The following is a 23319-nucleotide window of genomic DNA, read 5'->3' as shown; positions in this document are numbered from 1 at the left end:
TAATACTTGATAGAAAAAGAAAAAATTACACATTATTGAAGGGTATTTGTTATTTTCGGCATCAATTTACAATGAAATGTTTTCTATAATCCTATTGATTTTTTATTAGCAATACTTTTAATGTGTACGCATAAATGTATGTATATATATCTTTGTAATGGAACGAAATCTATTAGTTGTTTATTTTTAATTAGATATATGATTCTACTTCTCGTTAATAAACTTTACATTATTATATTGGAAGATACAATGGAAGATATCGAATTAAACTCTAATACAATCTTTTATTCGTTTGTCGTTAACGTTAAGACTTTTGATAAAAGATTTCAATACCTCGGTTAATAGTTAAAGTGCCTTTCAACTGGCCGTAGATAACAAAGCTCTTCACAAATGTATCAACGTAAGATGTAATACCACTGATTAAGAAATTCACTAATTATAGTCGACTATTGTCATTTTTCGATGCAAGATGTAAGTCGTATTTGCATTGATACGCAGATGAATACGTATATGATAATGTTTTTTTATAAACCCTGAGTTTATTTCTTATACAGATTGAGATATATACAGATATATATATATATATATATATTATATATAATATGTATATATATATACAGAGAGAGAAAGAGAGAGAGAGAGAGAGATAGATGAAAGTTCATTGTTTTCGAGGAAGGACGTCTGTCCTAACGAACGAAGTTTACGATGAGGTCTCGTATTTTTCTATTCCTGTTGCTTTCTTTTCTTTTTTTGATTTTGATTAATTAACTAATTAAATTATAAAAATTTAAATATATATATATATATATATATATATATAATATTATTACCCTGAAAGAAAAAGAGAATGTTTATAGCATTTACTAGCGGACGTATACAAAGCAAATCTTATTACAATGTTTATATGTTTCTATATAAGCTGAAGTATCTAAATACACCTTATCTTATTTAATTTTTGTCGAATATCGTATGAGATCATTCTTTCGGCAACCACTGAGTTGGAAACTTGAAAGATCCCGTATGAACATACGTATGTAAATAGATAGATATGTATATATGTACATATGTACATAACTAGACACAATATACACACCCTCACACTCATACACAAAGTATATAGTAGTCTTTCTCTTGGGTATTGCTTGAGATTTTATTATATTGTATAGACAGTAACGAGCAACCTTTGTTCTGCAATGACCCAAAATTAAATATCTGATATTGTTATTGATAGAATTCATTATGAACTAAGAATGCTTATATTGATTAAAAAAGGAATTAATGCTTGATAGAAAAAGAAAAAATTATACATTATTGAAGGGTATTTGTTATTTTCGGCATCAATTTACAATGAAATGTTTTCTATAATTCCATTGATTTTTTATTAGCAATACTTTTAATGTGTACGCATAAATGTATGTATATATATTTTTGTAATGGAACGAAATCTATTAGTTGTTTATTTTTAATTAGATATATGATTCTACTTCTCGTTAATAAACTTTACATTATTATATTGGAAGATACATTGGAAGATATTGAAATAAACTCTAATACAATCTTTTAATCGTTTGTCGTTAAAGTTACAAGTTTTGATAAATGATTTCGATACTTCGGTTAATAGTTCCAATGCGTTTCAACTGGCCGTAGATAACAAAGCTCTTCACAAATGTATCAACGTAAGATGTAATACCAGTGATTAAGAAATTCACTAATTAGAGTCGACTATTGTCATTCTTCGATGCAAAATGTAAGTTGTAATTGCATTGATACGTACATGAATACGTATATGATAATGTTTTTTTATAAACCCTGAGTTACTCATTTCTGATACAGATTCAGATATATACAGATATATATATGTATTATATATTATATATAATATGTATATATATATACAGAGAGAGAGAGAGAGAGAGAGAGAGAGAGAGAGAGAGAGAAAGAAATGGTAAACGAATCGAGAATTTGAATGAAACAAAGAACGATATCGAGATTAAATTGAAAAGAAACTTTGTTAGCTCTTGACAAAAAGGCATTCGATAAGGAAGCATTAGCCGTCCAAAGTACAATTATATCAAAGACCTATTCAAATGAAAGACAATTACATAGGTATCCTATTATGATACCTTATACTTCTTATTATTCATATAAAAGAAAAGAAGAAGAAAAAAAACAGTTAAGAAGATTAAGAAAGAAATTTCATGTTTATTTCCCAATATCTTCAATTATGATTGATTTATAAAGACAATAAGAATAATAATAACAATAATAATAACAACAATAATATGAAGAAGAAGAAGAAGAACAAAGTATCTTGGTATATTCAATTTTGCTTTCTTGTTCTTATGTGGTATATGTAGCTAGTACAATGTAAATTTTAATGTGGGATTTTATTTAAACGTGTCATTTAATGCGTATTATGATTAATATGCATTATTCATACACATATCAATGTATGTGTATTTAAATGAATATAGAGTTTATACCTCGTTGACAAATTAAATTTACATTATTGAAATAAGGGTGTCACGATCAGGTACACGCATCACGTTCGATCGTCGACGATCTTTCTATATATAAAATATATCGATACCAAACGATATTACTTTGTTAAAAGGCATATACGTATTACGTACATACGCGTACTCGTGCATACAGAAAAATTAAGAAAAAAATAGCAAAACAGAGCGAGGAAGAGACAAAGAGAGAGAGAGAGATGAAAGTACATTGTTTTCAAGGAAGGGCGTCTGTCCTAACGAACGGAGTATTCGATGAGGTCTCGTATTTTTCTATTCCTGTTGCTTTCTTTTATTTTTTGATTTTGATTAATTGACTAATTAAATTATAAAAATTTTAATAAATATATATATATATATATATATATATATATATATATATTACACTGAAAGAAAAAGAGAATGTTTATACCATTTATTAGCTGACGTATAGAAAGCAAATCTTATTACAATGTTTATTTGTTTCTATATAAGCTGAAATATCTAAATACACTTTACGTTATTTACTTTCTGTCGAATATCGTATGAGATCAGTCTTTCGGCAACCACCGAGCTGGAAAATTGGAAATAAACTCTAATACAATCTTTTATTCGTTTGTCGTTAACGTTAAGACTTTTGATAAAAGATTTCAATACTTCGGTTAATAGTTAATATGCCTTTCAACTGGCCGTAGATAACAAAGCCCTTCACAAATGTATCAACGTTAGATGTAATACCACTGATTAAGAAATTCACTAATTATAGTCGACTATTGTCATTTTTCGATGCAAGATGTAAGTCGTATTTGCATTGATACGCAGATGAATACGTATATGATAATGTTTTTTTATAAACCCTGAGTTACTCATTTCTGATACAGATTGAGATATATACAGATATATTTATATATATATATATATATATATATATATATATATGTATATTATATATTATATATAATATGTATATATATATACAGAGAGAGAGAGAGAGAGAGAGAGAGAGAGAGAGAGAGAGAGAGAGAGAGAGAGAGAGAAAGAAAGGGTAAAGGAATCGAGAATTTGAATAAAACAAAGAACGATATCGAGATTAAATTGAAAAGAAACTTTGTTAGCTCTTGACATAAAGGCATTCGATAAGGAAACATTAGGCGTCCAAATTACAATTATATAAAAAAACCATTCAAATTAAAGAAGATTGCATATGTATCTGATTATGATACCTTATATTTCTTATTACTCATATAAAAGAAAAGAAAAAGAAAAAAAAAACAGTTAAGATGAATAAGAAAAAAAATCTCATCTTTATTTCCCAATATCTTCAATTATGATTGATTTCTAAATACAATAAGGATAATAATAACAATAATGACAACAACAATAATATGAAGAAGAAGAAGAAGAATAAAGTATCTTGGTATATTCAATTTTGCTTTCTTGTTCTTATGTAGTATATGTATCTAGTACAATGTAAATTTTAATGTGGGATTCATTTAAACGTGTCATTTAATGCGTATTATGATTAATATGCATTATTCATACACATATCAAGGTATGTGTATTTAAATGAATATAGAATTTATACCTCGTTGACAAATTAAATTTACAATATTGAAATAAGGGTGTCACGATCAGGTACACGCATCACGTTCGATCGTCGACGATCTTTCTATATATAAAATATATCGATACCAAACGATATTACATTTGTTGAAAGGCATATACGTATTACGTACAGACGCGTACACGTGCATACAGAAAAATTAAGAAAAAAATAGCAAAATAGAGCGAGGAAGAGAGAGAGAGAGAGAGAGATGAAAGTTCATTGTTTACGAGGAAGGACGTCTGTCCTAACAAACGGAGTTTTCGATGAGGTCTCGTATTTTTGTATTCCTGTTGCTTTCTTTTATTTTTTGATTTTGATTAATTAACTAATTAAATTATAAAAATTTTAATATATATATATTCATATATATATATATATATATATATATATATATATAATATTATTACACTGAAAGAAAAAGAGAATGTTTATACCATTTACTAGCTGACGTATACAAAGCAAATCTTATTACAATGTTTATATGTTTCTCTATAAGCTGAAATATCTAAATCCACCTTATGTTATTTACTTTCTGTCGAATATCGTATGAGATCAGTCTTTCGGCAACCACCAAGGTGGAATGTTGGAAGATCCCATATAAACATATGTTTGTAAATAGATACATATGTACATAACTAGATACATAATATACATACCCACGCACACATACACAAAGTATATAGTAGTCTTTCCTTGGGTATTGCTTCAGATTTATTATATTGTGTAGACAGTAACGAGCAACCTTTCTTCTGCAATGAGCCAAACTTAAATATCTGATATTGTTATTGATAGAATTCATTATGAACTAAAAATGTTTAAATTGATTAAATAGAAATTAATACTTGATAGAAAAAGAAAAAATTACACATTATTGAAGGGTATTTGTTATTTTCGGCATCAATTTACAATGAAATGTTTTCTATGATCCTATTGATTTTTTATTAGCAATACTTTTAATGTGTACGCATAAATGTATGTATATATATCTTTGTAATGGAACGAAATCTATTAGTTGTTTATTTTTAATTAGATATATGATTCTACTTCTCGTTAATAAACTTTACATTATTATATTGGAAGATACAATGGAAGATATCGAATTAAACTCTAATACAATCTTTTATTCGTTTGTCGTTAACGTTAAGACTTTTGATAAAAGATTTCAATACCTCGGTTAATAGTTAAAGTGCCTTTCAACTGGCCGTAGATAACAAAGCTCTTCACAAATGTATCAACGTAAGATGTAATACCACTGATTAAGAAATTCACTAATTATAGTCGACTATTGTCATTTTTCGATGCAAGATGTAAGTCGTATTTGCATTGATACGCAGATGAATACGTATATGATAATGTTTTTTTATAAACCCTGAGTTTATTTCTGATACAGATTGAGATATATACAGATATATATATATATATATATTATATATAATATGTATATATATATACAGAGAGAGAGAGAGAGAGAGAGAGAGAGAGAGAGAGAGAAAGAAAGGGTAAACGAATCGAGAATTTGAATAAAACAAAGAACGATATCGAGATTAAATTGAAAAGAAACTTTGTTAGCTCTTGACAAAAAGGCATTCGATAAGGAAGCATTAGGCGTCCAAAGTACAATTATATCAAAAACCCATTCAAATTAAAGAAGATTACATATGTATCTGATTATGATACCTTATATTTCTTATTATTCATATAAAAGAAAAGAAAAAGAAAAAAAAACCAGATAAGAAGAATAAGAAAGAAATCTCATCTTTATTTCCCAATATCTTCAATTATGATAGATTTCTAAATACAATAAGGATAATAATAACAATAATAACAACAACAATAATATGCAGAAGAAGAAGAAGAAGAAGAATAAAGTATCTTGGTATATTCAATTTTGCTTTCTTGTTCTTATGTAGTATATGTATCTAGTACAATGTAAATTTTAATGTGGGATTTCATTTAAACGTGTCATTTAATGCGTATTATGATTAATATGCATTATTCATACACATATCAAGGTATGTGTATTTAAATGAATATAGAATTTATACCTCGTTGACAAATTAAATTTACAATATTGAAATAAGGGTGTCACGATCAGGTACACGCATCACGTTCGATCGTCGACGATCTTTCTATATATAAAATATATCGATACCAAACGATATTACATTTGTTAAAAGGCATATACGTATTACGTACATACGCGTACACGTGCATACAGAAAAATTAAGAAAAAAATAGCAAAACAGAGCGAGGAAGAGAGAGAGAGAGAGAGAGAGAGATGAAAGTACATTGTTTTCTAACAAACGGAGTTTTCGATGAGGTCTCGTATTTTTCTATTCCTGTTGCTTTCTTTTATTTTTTGATTTTGATTAATTAACTAATTAAATTATAAAAATTTTAATATATATATATATATATATATAATATTATTACACTGAAAGAAAAAGAGAATGTTTATACCATTTACTAGCTGACATATACAAAGCAAAAATTATTACAATGTTTATTTGTTTCTATATAAGCTGAAATATCTAAATACACTTTACGTTATTTACTTTCTGTCGAATATCGTATGAGATCAGTCTTTCGGCAACCACCGAGCTGGAAAATTGGAAATAAACTCTAATACAATCTTTTATTCGTTTGTCGTTAACGTTACGACTTTTGATAAAAGATTTCAATACTTCGGATAATAGTTAAAATGCCTTTCAACTGGCCGTAGATAACAAAGCTCTTAACAAATGTATCAACGTAAGATGTAATACCACTGACTAAGAAATTCATTAATTATAGTCGACTATTGTCATTTTTCGATGCAAGATGTAAGTCGTATTTGCATTGATAGGCAGATGAATACGTATATGATAATGTTTTTTTATAAACCCTGAGTTACTCATTTCTGATACAGATTCAGATATATACAGATATCTATATATATTATATATTATATATTATATATATATAAATATATATACAGAGAGAGAAAGAGAGAGAGAGAGAAAGAAAAAGGGTAAAGGAATCGAGAATTTGAATAAAACAAAGAACGATATCGAGATTAAATTGAAAAGAAACTTTGTTAGCTCTTGACAAAAAGGCATTCCATAAGGAAGCATTAGCCCTCCAAAGTACAATTATATCAAAAACCCATTCAAATTAAAGAAGATTACATATGTATCTGATTATGATACCTTATATTTCTTATTATTCATATAAAATAAAAGAAAAAGAAAAAAAAACAGTTATGAAGAATAAGATAGAAATCTCATCTTTATTTCCCAATATCTTCAATTATGATAGATTTCTAAATACAATAAGGATAATAATAACAATAATAACAACAACAAAAATATGAAGAAGAAGAAGAAGAATAAAGTATCTTGGTATATTCAATTTTGCTTACTTGTTCTTATGTGGTATATGTATCTAGTACAATGTAAATTTTAATGTGGGATTTCATTTAAACGTGTCATTTAATGCGTATTATGATTAATATGCATTATTCATACACATATCAACGTATGTGTATTTAAATGAATATAGAATTTATACCTCGTTGACAAATTAAATTTACAATATTGAAATAAGGGTGTCACGATCAGGTACACGCATCACGTTCGATCCTCGACGATCTTTCTATATATAAAATATATCGATACCAAACGATATTACATTTGTTAAAATGCATATACGTATTACGTACATACGCGTACACGTGCATACAGAAAAATTAAGAAAAAAATAGCAAAACAGTGCGAGGAGGAGACAAAGAGAGAGAGAGAGATGAAAGTACATTGTTTTCAAGGAAGGGCGTCTGTCCTAACGAACGGAGTTTTCGATGAGGTCTCGTATTTTTCTATTCCTGTTGCTTTCTTTTATTTTTTGATTTTGATTAATTGACTAATTAAATTATAAAAATTTTAATATATATATATATATATATATATATATATATATATAATATTATTACACTGAAAGAAAAAGAGAATGTTTATACCATTTACTAGCTGACGTATACAAAGCAAATCTTATTACAATGTTTATATGTTTCTATATAAGCTGAAATATCTAAATACAACTTATGTTATTTACTTTCTGTCGAATATCGTATGAGATCAGTCTTTCGGCAACCACCGAGGCGGAATGTTGGAAGATCCCATACAAACATACATTTGTAAATAGATACATATGTTTATATGTACATATGTACGTAACTAGATACATAATATACACACCCACACACACATACACAAAGTATACAGTAGTCTTTCTCTTGGGTATTGCTTGAGATTTTCTTATATTGTATGGACAGTAACGAGCAACCTTTGTTCTGCAATGAGCCAAAATTAAATATCTGATATTGTTATTGATACATTATGAACTAAAAATGTTTAAATTGATTAAAAAGAAATTAATACTTGATAGAAAAAGAAAAAATTACACATTATTGAAGGGTATTTGTTATTTTCGGCATCAATTTACAATGAAATGTTTTCTATAATCCTATTGATTTTTTATTAGCAATACTTTTAATGTGTACGCATAAATGTATGTATATATATCTTTGTAATGGAACGAAATCTATTAGTTGTTTATTTTTAATTAGATATATGATTCTACTTCTCGTTAATAAACTTTACATTATTATATTGGAAGATACAATGGAAGATATCGAATTAAACTCTAATACAATCTTTTATTCGTTTGTCGTTAACGTTAAGACTTTTGATAAAAGATTTCAATACTTCGGTTAATAGTTAAAATGCCTTTCAACTGGCCGTAGATAACAAAGCTCTTCACAAATGTATCAACGTAAGATGTAATACCACTGATTAAGAAATTCACTAATTATAGTCGACTATTGTCATTTTTCGATGCAAGATGTAAGTCGTATTTGCATTGATACGCAGATGAATACGTATATGATAATGTTTTTTTATAAACCCTGAGTTTATTTCTGATACAGATTGAGATATATACAGATATATATATATATATATATATATATATATATATATATATATATATATATATTATATATTATATATAATATGTATATATATATACAGAGAGAGAGAGAGAGAGAGAGAGAGAGAGAGAAAGAAAGGGTAAACGAATCGAGAATTTGAATAAAACAAAGAACGATATCGAGATTAAATTGAGAAGAAACTTTGTTAGCTCTTGACAAAAACGCATTCGATAAGGAAGCATTAGGCGTCCAAAGTACAATTATATCAAAAACCCATTCAAATTAAAGAAGATTGCATATGTATCTGATTATGATACCTTATATTTCTTATTACTCATATAAAAGAAAAGAAAAAGAAAAAAAAAACAGTTAAGATGAATAAGAAAAAAAATCTCATCTTTATTTCCCAATATCTTCAATTATGATTGATTTCTAAGTACAATAAGGATAATAATAACAATAATGACAACAACAATAATATGAAGAAGAAGAAGAAGAATAAAGTATCTTGGTATATTCAATTTTGCTTTCTTGTTCTTATGTAGTATATGTATCTAGTACAATGTAAATTTTAATGTGGGATTTCATTTAAACGTGTCATTTAATGCGTATTATGATTAATATGCATTATTCATACACATATCAACGTATGTGTATTTAAATGAATATAGAATTTATACCTCGTTGACAAATTAAATTTACAATATTGAAATAAGGGTGTCACGATCAGGTACACGCATCACGTTCGATAGTCGACGATCTTTCTATATATAAAATATATCGATACCAAACGATATTACATTTGTTGAAAGGCATATACGTATTACGTACATACGCGTACACGTGCATACAGAAAAATTAAGAAAAAAATAGCAAAATAGAGCGAGGAAGAGAGAGAGAGAGAGAGAGAGAGAGATGAAAGTTCATTGTTTACGAGGAAGGACGTCTGTAATAACAAACGGAGTTTTCGATGAGGTCTCGTATTTTTGTATTCCTGTTGCTTTCTTTTATTTTTTGATTTTGATTAATTAACTAATTAAATTATAAAAATTTTAATATATATATATATATATATATATATATATATATATATATATATATATATATAATATTATTACACTGAAAGAAAAAGAGAATGTTTATACCATTTACTAGCTGACGTATACAAAGCAAATCTTATTACAATGTTTATATGTTTCTATATAAGCTGAAATATCTAAATACAACTTATGTTATTTACTTTCTGTCGAATATCGAATGAGATCAGTCTTTCGGCAACCACCAAGGTGGAATGTTGGAAGATCCCATACAAACATACATTTGTAAATAGATACATATGTACATAACTAGATACATAATATACACACCCACGCACACATACACAAAGTATATAGTAGTCTTTCCTTGGGTATTGCTTGAGATTTATTATATTGTGTAGACAGTAACGAGCAACCTTTCTTCTGCAATGAGCCAAACTTAAATATCTGATATTGTTATTGATAGAATTCATTATGAACTAAAAATGTTTAAATTGATTAAATAGAAATTAATACTTGATAGAAAAAGAAAAAATTACACATTATTGAAGGGTATTTGTTATTTTCGGCATCAATTTACAATGAAATGTTTTCTATAATCCTATTGATTTTTTATTAGCAATACTTTTAATGTGTACGCATAAATGTATGTATATATATCTTTGTAATGGAACGAAATCTATTAGTTGTTTATTTTTAATTAGATATATGATTCTACTTCTCGTTAATAAACTTTACATTATTATATTGGAAGATACAATGGAAGATATCGAATTAAACTCTAATACAATCTTTTATTCGTTTGTCGTTAACGTTAAGACTTTTGATAAAAGATTTCAATACCTCGGTTAATAGTTAAAGTGCCTTTCAACTGGCCGTAGATAACAAAGCTCTTCACAAATGTATCAACGTAAGATGTAATACCACTGATTAAGAAATTCACTAATTATAGTCGACTATTGTCATTTTTCGATGCAAGATGTAAGTCGTATTTGCATTGATACGCAGATGAATACGTATATGATAATGTTTTTTTATAAACCCTGAGTTTATTTCTTATACAGATTGAGATATATACAGATATATATATATATATATATATATATATTATATATATAATATGTATATATATATACAGAGAGAGAAAGAGAGAGAGAGAGAGAGATAGATGAAAGTTCATTGTTTTCGAGGAAGGACGTCTGTCCTAACGAACGAAGTTTACGATGAGGTCTCGTATTTTTCTATTCCTGTTGCTTTCTTTTCTTTTTTTGATTTTGATTAATTAACTAATTAAATTATAAAAATTTAAATATATATATATATATATATATATATATATATATATAATATTATTACCCTGAAAGAAAAAGAGAATGTTTATAGCATTTACTAGCGGACGTATACAAAGCAAATCTTATTACAATGTTTATATGTTTCTATATAAGCTGAAGTATCTAAATACACCTTATCTTATTTAATTTTGGTCGAATATCGTATGAGATCATTCTTTCGGCAACCACTGAGTTGGAAACTTGAAAGATCCCGTATGAACATACGTATGTAAATAGATAGATATGTATATATGTACATATGTACATAACTAGACACAATATACACACCCTCACACTCATACACAAAGTATATAGTAGTCTTTCTCTTGGGTATTGCTTGAGATTTTATTATATTGTATAGACAGTAACGAGCAACCTTTGTTCTGCAATGACCCAAAATTAAATATCTGATATTGTTATTGATAGAATTCATTATGAACTAAGAATGCTTATATTGATTAAAAAAGGAATTAATGCTTGATAGAAAAAGAAAAAATTATACATTATTGAAGGGTATTTGTTATTTTCGGCATCAATTTACAATGAAATGTTTTCTATAATTCCATTGATTTTTTATTAGCAATACTTTTAATGTGTACGCATAAATGTATGTATATATATTTTTGTAATGGAACGAAATCTATTAGTTGTTTATTTTTAATTAGATATATGATTCTACTTCTCGTTAATAAACTTTACATTATTATATTGGAAGATACATTGGAAGATATTGAAATAAACTCTAATACAATCTTTTAATCGTTTGTCGTTAAAGTTACGAGTTTTGATAAATGATTTCGATACTTCGGTTAATAGTTCCAATGCGTTTCAACTGGCCGTAGATAACAAAGCTCTTCACAAATGTATCAACGTAAGATGTAATACCAGTGATTAAGAAATTCACTAATTAGAGTCGACTATTGTCATTCTTCGATGCAAAATGTAAGTTGTAATTGCATTGATACGTACATGAATACGTATATGATAATGTTTTTTTATAAACCCTGAGTTACTCATTTCTGATACAGATTCAGATATATACAGATATATATATGTATTATATATTATATATAATATGTATATATATATACAGAGAGAGAGAGAGAGAGAGAGAGAGAGAGAGAGAGAGAAAGAAATGGTAAACGAATCGAGAATTTGAATGAAACAAAGAACGATATCGAGATTAAATTGAAAAGAAACTTTGTTAGCTCTTGACAAAAAGGCATTCGATAAGGAAGCATTAGCCGTCCAAAGTACAATTATATCAAAGACCTATTCAAATGAAAGACAATTACATAGGTATCCTATTATGATACCTTATACTTCTTATTATTCATATAAAAGAAAAGAAGAAGAAAAAAAACAGTTAAGAAGATTAAGAAAGAAATTTCATGTTTATTTCCCAATATCTTCAATTATGATTGATTTATAAAGACAATAAGAATAATAATAACAATAATAATAACAACAATAATATGAAGAAGAAGAAGAAGAACAAAGTATCTTGGTATATTCAATTTTGCTTTCTTGTTCTTATGTGGTATATGTAGCTAGTACAATGTAAATTTTAATGTGGGATTTTATTTAAACGTGTCATTTAATGCGTATTATGATTAATATGCATTATTCATACACATATCAATGTATGTGTATTTAAATGAATATAGAGTTTATACCTCGTTGACAAATTAAATTTACATTATTGAAATAAGGGTGTCACGATCAGGTACACGCATCACGTTCGATCGTCGACGATCTTTCTATATATAAAATATATCGATACCAAACGATATTACATTTGTTAAAAGGCATATACGTATTACGTACATACGCGTACTCGTGCATACAGAAAAATTAAGAAAAAAATAGCAAAACAGAGCGAGGAAGAGACAAAGAGAGAGAGAGAGATGAAAGTACATTGTTTTCAAGGAAGGGCGTCTGTCCTAACGAACGGAGTATTCGATGAGGTCTCGTATTTTTCTATTCCTGTTGCTTTCTTTTATTTTTTGATTTTGATTAATTGACTAATTAAATTATAAAAATTTTAATATATATATATATATATATATATATATATATATATTACACTGAAAGAAAAAGAGAATGTTTATACCATTTATTAGCTGACGTATAGAAAGCAAATCTTATTACAATGTTTATTTGTTTCTATATAAGCTGAAATATCTAAATACACTTTACGTTATTTACTTTCTGTCGAATATCGTATGAGATCAGTCTTTCGGCAACCACCGAGCTGGAAAATTGGAAATAAACTCTAATACAATCTTTTATTCGTTTGTCGTTAACGTTAAGACTTTTGATAAAAGATTTCAATACTTCGGTTAATAGTTAATATGCCTTTCAACTGGCCGTAGATAACAAAGCCCTTCACAAATGTATCAACGTTAGATGTAATACCACTGATTAAGAAATTCACTAATTATAGTCGACTATTGTCATTTTTCGATGCAAGATGTAAGTCGTATTTGCATTGATACGCAGATGAATACGTATATGATAATGTTTTTTTATAAACCCTGAGTTACTCATTTCTGATACAGATTGAGATATATACAGATATATTTATATATATATATATATATATATATATATATATATATATGTATATTATATATTATATATAATATGTATATATATATACAGAGAGAGAGAGAGAGAGAGAGAGAGAGAGAGAGAGAGAGAAAGAAAGGGTAAACGAATCGAGAATTTGAATAAAACAAAGAACGATATCGAGATTAAATTGAAAAGAAACTTTGTTAGCTCTTGACATAAAGGCATTCGATAAGGAAACATTAGGCGTCCAAATTACAATTATATAAAAAAACCATTCAAATTAAAGAAGATTGCATATGTATCTGATTATGATACCTTATATTTCTTATTACTCATATAAAAGAAAAGAAAAAGAAAAAAAAAACAGATAAGAAGAATAAGAAAGAAATCTCATCTTTATTTCCCAATATCTTCAATTATGATAGATTTCTAAATACAATAAGGATAATAATAACAATAATAACAAGAACAATAATATGCAGAAGAAGAAGAAGAAGAAGAATAAAGTATCTTGGTATATTCAATTTTGCTTTCTTGTTGTTATGTAGTATATGTATCTAGTACAATGTAAATTTTAATGTGGGATTTCATTTAAACGTGTCATTTAATGCGTATTATGATTAATATGCATTATTCATACACATATCAAGGTATGTGTATTTAAATGAATATAGAATTTATACCTCGTTGACAAATTAAATTTACAATATTGAAATAAGGGTGTCACGATCAGGTACACGCATCACGTTCGATCGTCGACGATCTTTCTATATATAAAATATATCGATACCAAACGATATTACATTTGTTAAAAGGCATATACGTATTACGTACATACGCGTACACGTGCATACAGAAAAATTAAGAAAAAAATAGCAAAACAGAGCGAGGAAGAGAGAGAGAGAGAGAGAGAGAGAGATGAAAGTACATTGTTTTCTAACAAACGGAGTTTTCGATGAGGTCTCGTATTTTTCTATTCCTGTTGCTTTCTTTTATTTTTTGATTTTGATTAATTAACTAATTAAATTATAAAAATTTTAATATATATATATATATATATATATAATATTATTACACTGAAAGAAAAAGAGAATGTTTATACCATTTACTAGCTGACATATACAAAGCAAAAATTATTACAATGTTTATATGTTTCTATATAAGGTGAAATATCTAAATACACCTTATGTTATGTACTTTCTGTCGAATATCGTATGAGATCAGTCTTTCGGCAACCACCAAGGTGGAATGTTGGAAGATCCCATATAAACATACGTTTGTAAATAGATACATATGTACATAACTAGATACATAATATACACACCCACGCACACATACACAAAGTATATAGTAGTCTTTCCTTGGGTATTGCTTGAGGTTTATTATATTGTGTAGACAGTAATGAGCAACCTTTCTTCTGCAATGAGCCAAAATTAAATATCTGATATTGTTATTGATAGAATTCATTATGAACTAAAAATGTTTAAATTGATTAAAAAGAAATTAATACTTGATAGAAAAAGAAAAAATTACACATTATTGAAGGGTATTTGTTATTGTCGGCATCAATTTACAATGAAATGTTTTCTATAATTCCATTGATTTTTTATTAGCAATACTTTTAATGTGTACGCATAAATGTATGTATATACATTTGTGTAATGGAACGAAATCTATTAGTTGTTTATTTTTAATTAGATATATGATTCTACTTCTCGTTAATAAACTTTACATTATTATATTGGAAGATACAATGGAAGATATCGAATTAAACTCTAATACAATCTTTTATTCGTTTGTCGTTAACGTTAAGACTTTTGATAAAAGATTTCAATACTTCGGTTAATAGTTAAAATGCCTTTCAACTGGCCGTAGATAACAAAACTCTTCACAAATGTATCAACGTAAGATGTAATACCACTGATTAAGAAATTCACTAATTATAGTCGACTATTGTCATTTTTCGATGCAAGATGTAAGTCGTAATTGCATTGAGGCGTATATGAATATGTATATGATAATGTTTTTTTATAAACCCTGAGTTCATTTCTGATACAGATTGAGATATATACAGATATATATATATATATATATATATATATATTATATATAATATGTATATATATATACAGAGAGAGAGAGAGAGAGAGAGAAAGAAAGGGTAAACGAATCGAGAATTTGAATAAAACAAAGAACGATATCGAGATTAAATTGAAAAGAAACTTTGTTAGCTCTTGACAAAAAGGCGTTCCATAAGGAAGCATTAGCCCTCCAAAGTACAATTATATCAAAAACCCATTCAAATTAAAGAAGATTACATATGTATCTGATTATGATACCTTATATTTCTTATTATTCATATAAAATAAAAGAAAAAGAAAAAAAAACAGTTATGAAGAATAAGATAGAAATCTCATCTTTATTTCCCAATATCTTCAATTATGATAGATTTCTAAATACAATAAGGATAATAATAACAATAATAACAACAACAAAAATATGAAGAAGAAGAAGAAGAATAAAGTATCTTGGTATATTCAATTTTGCTTACTTGTTCTTATGTGGTATATGTATCTAGTACAATGTAAATTTTAATGTGGGATTTCATTTAAACGTGTCATTTAATGCGTATTATGATTAATATGCATTATTCATACACATATCAACGTATGTGTATTTAAATGAATATAGAATTTATACCTCGTTGACAAATTAAATTTACAATATTGAAATAAGGGTGTCACGATCAGGTACACGCATCACGTTCGATCCTCGACGATCTTTCTATATATAAAATATATCGATACCAAACGATATTACATTTGTTAAAAGGCATATACGTATTACGTACATACGCGTACTCGTGCATACAGAAAAATTAAGAAAAAAATAGCAAAACAGAGCGAGGAAGAGACAAAGAGAGAGAGAGAGATGAAAGTACATTGTTTTCAAGGAAGGGCGTCTGTCCTAACGAACGGAGTATTCGATGAGGTCTCGTATTTTTCTATTCCTGTTGCTTTCTTTTATTTTTTGATTTTGATTAATTGACTAATTAAATTATAAAAATTTTAATATATATATATATATATTACACTGAAAGAAAAAGAGAATGTTTATACCATTTATTAGCTGACGTATAGAAAGCAAATCTTATTACAATGTTTATTTGTTTCTATATAAGCTGAAATATCTAAATACACTTTACGTTATTTACTTTCTGTCGAATATCGTATGAGATCAGTCTTTCGGCAACCACCGAGCTGGAAAATTGGAAATAAACTCTAATACAATCTTTTATTCGTTTGTCGTTAACGTTAAGACTTTTGATAAAAGATTTCAATACTTCGGTTAATAGTTAATATGCCTTTCAACTGGCCGTAGATAACAAAGCCCTTCACAAATGTATCAACGTTAGATGTAATACCACTGATTAAGAAATTCACTAATTATAGTCGACTATTGTCATTTTTCGATGCAAGATGTAAGTCGTATTTGCATTGATACGCAGATGAATACGTATATGATAATGTTTTTTTATAAACCCTGAGTTACTCATTTCTGATACAGATTGAGATATATACAGATATATTTATATATATATATATATATATATATATATATATATATATATATATTATATATTATATATAATATGTATATATATATACAGAGAGAGAGAGAGAGAGAGAGAGAGAGAGAGAGAGAGAGAAAGAAAGGGTAAACGAATCGAGAATTTGAATAAAACAAAGAACGATATCGAGATTAAATTGAAAAGAAACTTTGTTAGCTCTTGACATAAAGGCATTCGATAAGGAAACATTAGGCGTCCAAATTACAATTATATAAAAAAACCATTCAAATTAAAGAAGATTGCATATGTATCTGATTATGATACCTTATATTTCTTATTACTCATATAAAAGAAAAGAAAAAGAAAAAAAAAACAGATAAGAAGAATAAGAAAGAAATCTCATCTTTATTTCCCAATATCTTCAATTATGATAGATTTCTAAATACAATAAGGATAATAATAACAATAATAACAAGAACAATAATATGCAGAAGAAGAAGAAGAAGAAGAATAAAGTATCTTGGTATATTCAATTTTGCTTTCTTGTTGTTATGTAGTATATGTATCTAGTACAATGTAAATTTTAATGTGGGATTTCATTTAAACGTGTCATTTAATGCGTATTATGATTAATATGCATTATTCATACACATATCAAGGTATGTGTATTTAAATGAATATAGAATTTATACCTCGTTGACAAATTAAATTTACAATATTGAAATAAGGGTGTCACGATCAGGTACACGCATCACGTTCGATCGTCGACGATCTTTCTATATATAAAATATATCGATACCAAACGATATTACATTTGTTAAAAGGCATATACGTATTACGTACATACGCGTACACGTGCATACAGAAAAATTAAGAAAAAAATAGCAAAACAGAGCGAGGAAGAGAGAGAGAGAGAGAGAGAGAGAGATGAAAGTACATTGTTTTCTAACAAACGGAGTTTTCGATGAGGTCTCGTATTTTTCTATTCCTGTTGCTTTCTTTTATTTTTTGATTTTGATTAATTAACTAATTAAATTATAAAAATTTTAATATATATATATATATATATATATAATATTATTACACTGAAAGAAAAAGAGAATGTTTATACCATTTACTAGCTGACATATACAAAGCAAAAATTATTACAATGTTTATATGTTTCTATATAAGGTGAAATATCTAAATACACCTTATGTTATGTACTTTCTGTCGAATATCGTATGAGATCAGTCTTTCGGCAACCACCAAGGTGGAATGTTGGAAGATCCCATATAAACATACGTTTGTAAATAGATACATATGTACATAACTAGATACATAATATACACACCCACGCACACATACACAAAGTATATAGTAGTCTTTCCTTGGGTATTGCTTGAGGTTTATTATATTGTGTAGACAGTAATGAGCAACCTTTCTTCTGCAATGAGCCAAAATTAAATATCTGATATTGTTATTGATAGAATTCATTATGAACTAAAAATGTTTAAATTGATTAAAAAGAAATTAATACTTGATAGAAAAAGAAAAAATTACACATTATTGAAGGGTATTTGTTATTGTCGGCATCAATTTACAATGAAATGTTTTCTATAATTCCATTGATTTTTTATTAGCAATACTTTTAATGTGTACGCATAAATGTATGTATATACATTTGTGTAATGGAACGAAATCTATTAGTTGTTTATTTTTAATTAGATATATGATTCTACTTCTCGTTAATAAACTTTACATTATTATATTGGAAGATACAATGGAAGATATCGAATTAAACTCTAATACAATCTTTTATTCGTTTGTCGTTAACGTTAAGACTTTTGATAAAAGATTTCAATACTTCGGTTAATAGTTAAAATGCCTTTCAACTGGCCGTAGATAACAAAACTCTTCACAAATGTATCAACGTAAGATGTAATACCACTGATTAAGAAATTCACTAATTATAGTCGACTATTGTCATTTTTCGATGCAAGATGTAAGTCGTAATTGCATTGAGGCGTATATGAATATGTATATGATAATGTTTTTTTATAAACCCTGAGTTCATTTCTGATACAGATTGAGATATATACAGATATATATATATATATATATATATATATATATTATATATAATATGTATATATATATACAGAGAGAGAGAGAGAGAGAGAGAGAAAGAAAGGGTAAACGAATCGAGAATTTGAATAAAACAAAGAACGATATCGAGATTAAATTGAAAAGAAACTTTGTTAGCTCTTGACAAAAAGGCATTCGATAAGGAAGCATTAGGCGTCCAAAGTACAATTATATCAAAAACCCATTCAAATTAAAGAAGATTACATATGTATCTGATTATGATACCTTATATTTCTTATTATTCATATAAAAGAAAAGAAAAAGAAAAAAAAAACAGATAAGAAGAATAAGAAAGAAATCTCATCTTTATTTCCCAATATCTTCAATTATGATAGATTTCTAAATACAATAAGGATAATAATAACAATAATAACAACAACAATAATATGCAGAAGAAGAAGAAGAAGAAGAATAAAGTATCTTGGTATATTCAATTTTGCTTTCTTGTTCTTATGTAGTATATGTATCTAGTACAATGTAAATTTTAATGTGGGATTTCATTTAAACGTGTCATTTAATGCGTATTATGATTAATATGCATTATTCATACACATATCAAGGTATGTGTATTTAAATGAATATAGAATTTATACCTCGTTGACAAATTAAATTTACAATATTGAAATAAGGGTGTCACGATCAGGTACACGCATCACGTTCGATCGTCGACGATCTTTCTATATATAAAATATATCGATACCAAACGATATTACATTTGTTAAAAGGCATATACGTATTACGTACATACGCGTACACGTGCATACAGAAAAATTAAGAAAAAAATAGCAAAACAGAGCGAGGAAGAGAGAGAGAGAGAGAGAGAGAGAGAGAGATGAAAGTACATTGTTTTCTAACAAACGGAGTTTTCGATGAGGTCTCGTATTTTTCTATTCCTGTTGCTTTCTTTTATTTTTTGATTTTGATTAATTAACTAATTAAATTATAAAAATTTTAATATATATATATATATATATATATATATATAATATTATTACACTGAAAGAAAAAGAGAATGTTTATACCATTTACTAGCTGACATATACAAAGCAAAAATTATTACAATGTTTATATGTTTCTATATAAGGTGAAATATCTAAATACACCTTATGTTATTTACTTTCTGTCGAATATCGTATGAGATCAGTCTTTCGGCAACCACCAAGGTGGAATGTTGGAAGATCCCATATAAACATACGTTTGTAAATAGATACATATGTACATAACTAGATACATAATATACACACCCACGCACACAGACACAAAGTATATAGTAGTCTTTCCTTGGGTATTGCTTGAGGTTTATTATATTGTGTAGACAGTAATGAGCAACCTTTCTTCTGCAATGAGCCAAAATTAAATATCTGATATTGTTATTGATAGAATTCATTATGAACTAAAAATGTTTAAATTGATTAACAAAGAAATTAATACTTAATAGAAAAAGAAAAAATTACACATTATTGAAGGGTATTTGTTATTGTCGGCATCAATTTACAATGAAATGTTTTCTATAATTCCATTGATTTTTTATTAGCAATACTTTTAATGTGTACGCATAAATGTATGTATATACATTTGTGTAATGGAACGAAATCTATTAGTTGTTTATTTTTAATTAGATATATGATTCTACTTCTCGTTAATAAACTTTACATTATTATATTGGAAGATACAATGGAAGATATCGAATTAAACTGTAATACAATCTTTTATTCGTTTGTCGTTAACGTTAAGACTTTTGATAAAAGATTTCAATACCTCGGTTAATAGTTAAAGTGCCTTTCAACTGGCCGTAGATAACAAAGCTCTTCACAAATGTATCAACGTAAGATGTAATACCACTGATTAAGAAATTCACTAATTATAGTCGACTATTGTCATTTTTCGATGCAAGATGTAAGTCGTATTTGCATTGATACGCAGATGAATACGTATATGATAATGTTTTTTTATAAACCCTGAGTTTATTTCTGATACAGATTGAGATATATACAGATATATATATATATATATATATATATATATATATATATATATATATATTATATGTATATATATATACAGAGAGAGAAAGAGAGAGAGAGAGAGAGAGAGAGAAAGAAAGGGTAAACGAATCGAGAATTTGAATAAAACAAAGAACGATATCGAGATTAAATTGAAAAGAAACTTTGTTAGCTCTTGACAAAAAGGCATTCGATAAGGAAGCATTAGGCGTCCAAAGTACAATTATATCAAAAACCCATTCAAATTAAAGAAGATTACATATGTATCTGATTATGATACCTTATATTTCTTATTATTCATATAAAAGAAAAGAAAAAGAAAAAAAAAACAGATAAGAAGAATAAGAAAGAAATCTCATCTTTATTTCCCAATATCTTCAATTATGATAGATTTCTAAATACAATAAGGATAATAATAACAATAATAACAACAACAATAATATGCAGAAGAAGAAGAAGAAGAAGAATAAAGTATCTTGGTATATTCAAGTTTGCTTTCTTGTTCTTATGTAGTATATGTATCTAGTACAATGTAAATTTTAATGTGGGATTTCATTTAAACGTGTCATTTAATGCGTATTATGATTAATATGCATTATTCATACACATATCAAGGTATGTGTATTTAAATGAATATAGAATTTATACCTCGTTGACAAATTAAATTTACAATATTGAAATAAGGGTGTCACGATCAGGTACACGCATCACGTTCGATCGTCGACGATCTTTCTATATATAAAATATATCGATACCAAACGATATTACATTTGTTAAAAGGCATATACGTATTACGTACATACGCGTACACGTGCATACAGAAAAATTAAGAAAAAAATAGCAAAACAGAGCGAGGAAGAGAGAGAGAGAGAGAGAGAGAGAGAGAGATGAAAGTACATTGTTTTCTAACAAACGGAGTTTTCGATGAGGTCTCGTATTTTTCTATTCCTGTTGCTTTCTTTTATTTTTTGATTTTGATTAATTAACTAATTAAATTATAAAAATTTTAATATATATATATATATATATATATATATAATATTATTACACTGAAAGAAAAAGAGAATGTTTATACCATTTACTAGCTGACATATACAAAGCAAAAATTATTACAATGTTTATATGTTTCTATATAAGGTGAAATATCTAAATACACCTTATGTTATTTACTTTCTGTCGAATATCGTATGAGATCAGTCTTTCGGCAACCACCAAGGTGGAATGTTGGAAGATCCCATATAAACATACGTTTGTAAATAGATACATATGTACATAACTAGATACATAATATACACACCCACGCACACAGACACAAAGTATATAGTAGTCTTTCCTTGGGTATTGCTTGAGGTTTATTATATTGTGTAGACAGTAATGAGCAACCTTTCTTCTGCAATGAGCCAAAATTAAATATCTGATATTGTTATTGATAGAATTCATTATGAACTAAAAATGTTTAAATTGATTAACAAAGAAATTAATACTTAATAGAAAAAGAAAAAATTACACATTATTGAAGGGTATTTGTTATTGTCGGCATCAATTTACAATGAAATGTTTTCTATAATTCCATTGATTTTTTATTAGCAATACTTTTAATGTGTACGCATAA

The 23319-nt window shown here is 27.0% G+C and overlaps 1 long non-coding RNA gene across 6 annotated transcripts in view; it reads left to right on the top strand.

The window, feature by feature from the left end:
- The first annotated feature begins 2124 nt into the window (after window positions 1-2124).
- The window catches only part of LOC127069835 (uncharacterized), a 36012-nt gene continuing 14817 nt past the window's right edge, over window positions 2125-23319 (top strand). Inside the window, exons 1-3 of one of the 6 annotated variants that reach the window (XR_007783756.1) lie at window positions 2125-2450; window positions 4045-4366; window positions 18547-18829. This is a non-coding gene — a long non-coding RNA (uncharacterized LOC127069835). Of the gene's footprint in view, window positions 2451-4044; window positions 4367-12928; window positions 13076-14656; window positions 15250-18236; window positions 18830-23319 lie in introns of those variants that run through there. The other 5 variants (XR_007783755.1, XR_007783753.1, XR_007783754.1 and 2 more) reach the window with 5 other exon arrangements.

Source organism: Vespula vulgaris, chromosome 16 (assembly GCF_905475345.1).
Source record: "Vespula vulgaris chromosome 16, iyVesVulg1.1, whole genome shotgun sequence".
Taxonomy (NCBI): domain Eukaryota; kingdom Metazoa; phylum Arthropoda; class Insecta; order Hymenoptera; family Vespidae; genus Vespula; species Vespula vulgaris.
Note: the sequence above shows the minus strand (reverse complement) of the source record. Positions and strands in the feature narration are given on the sequence as shown.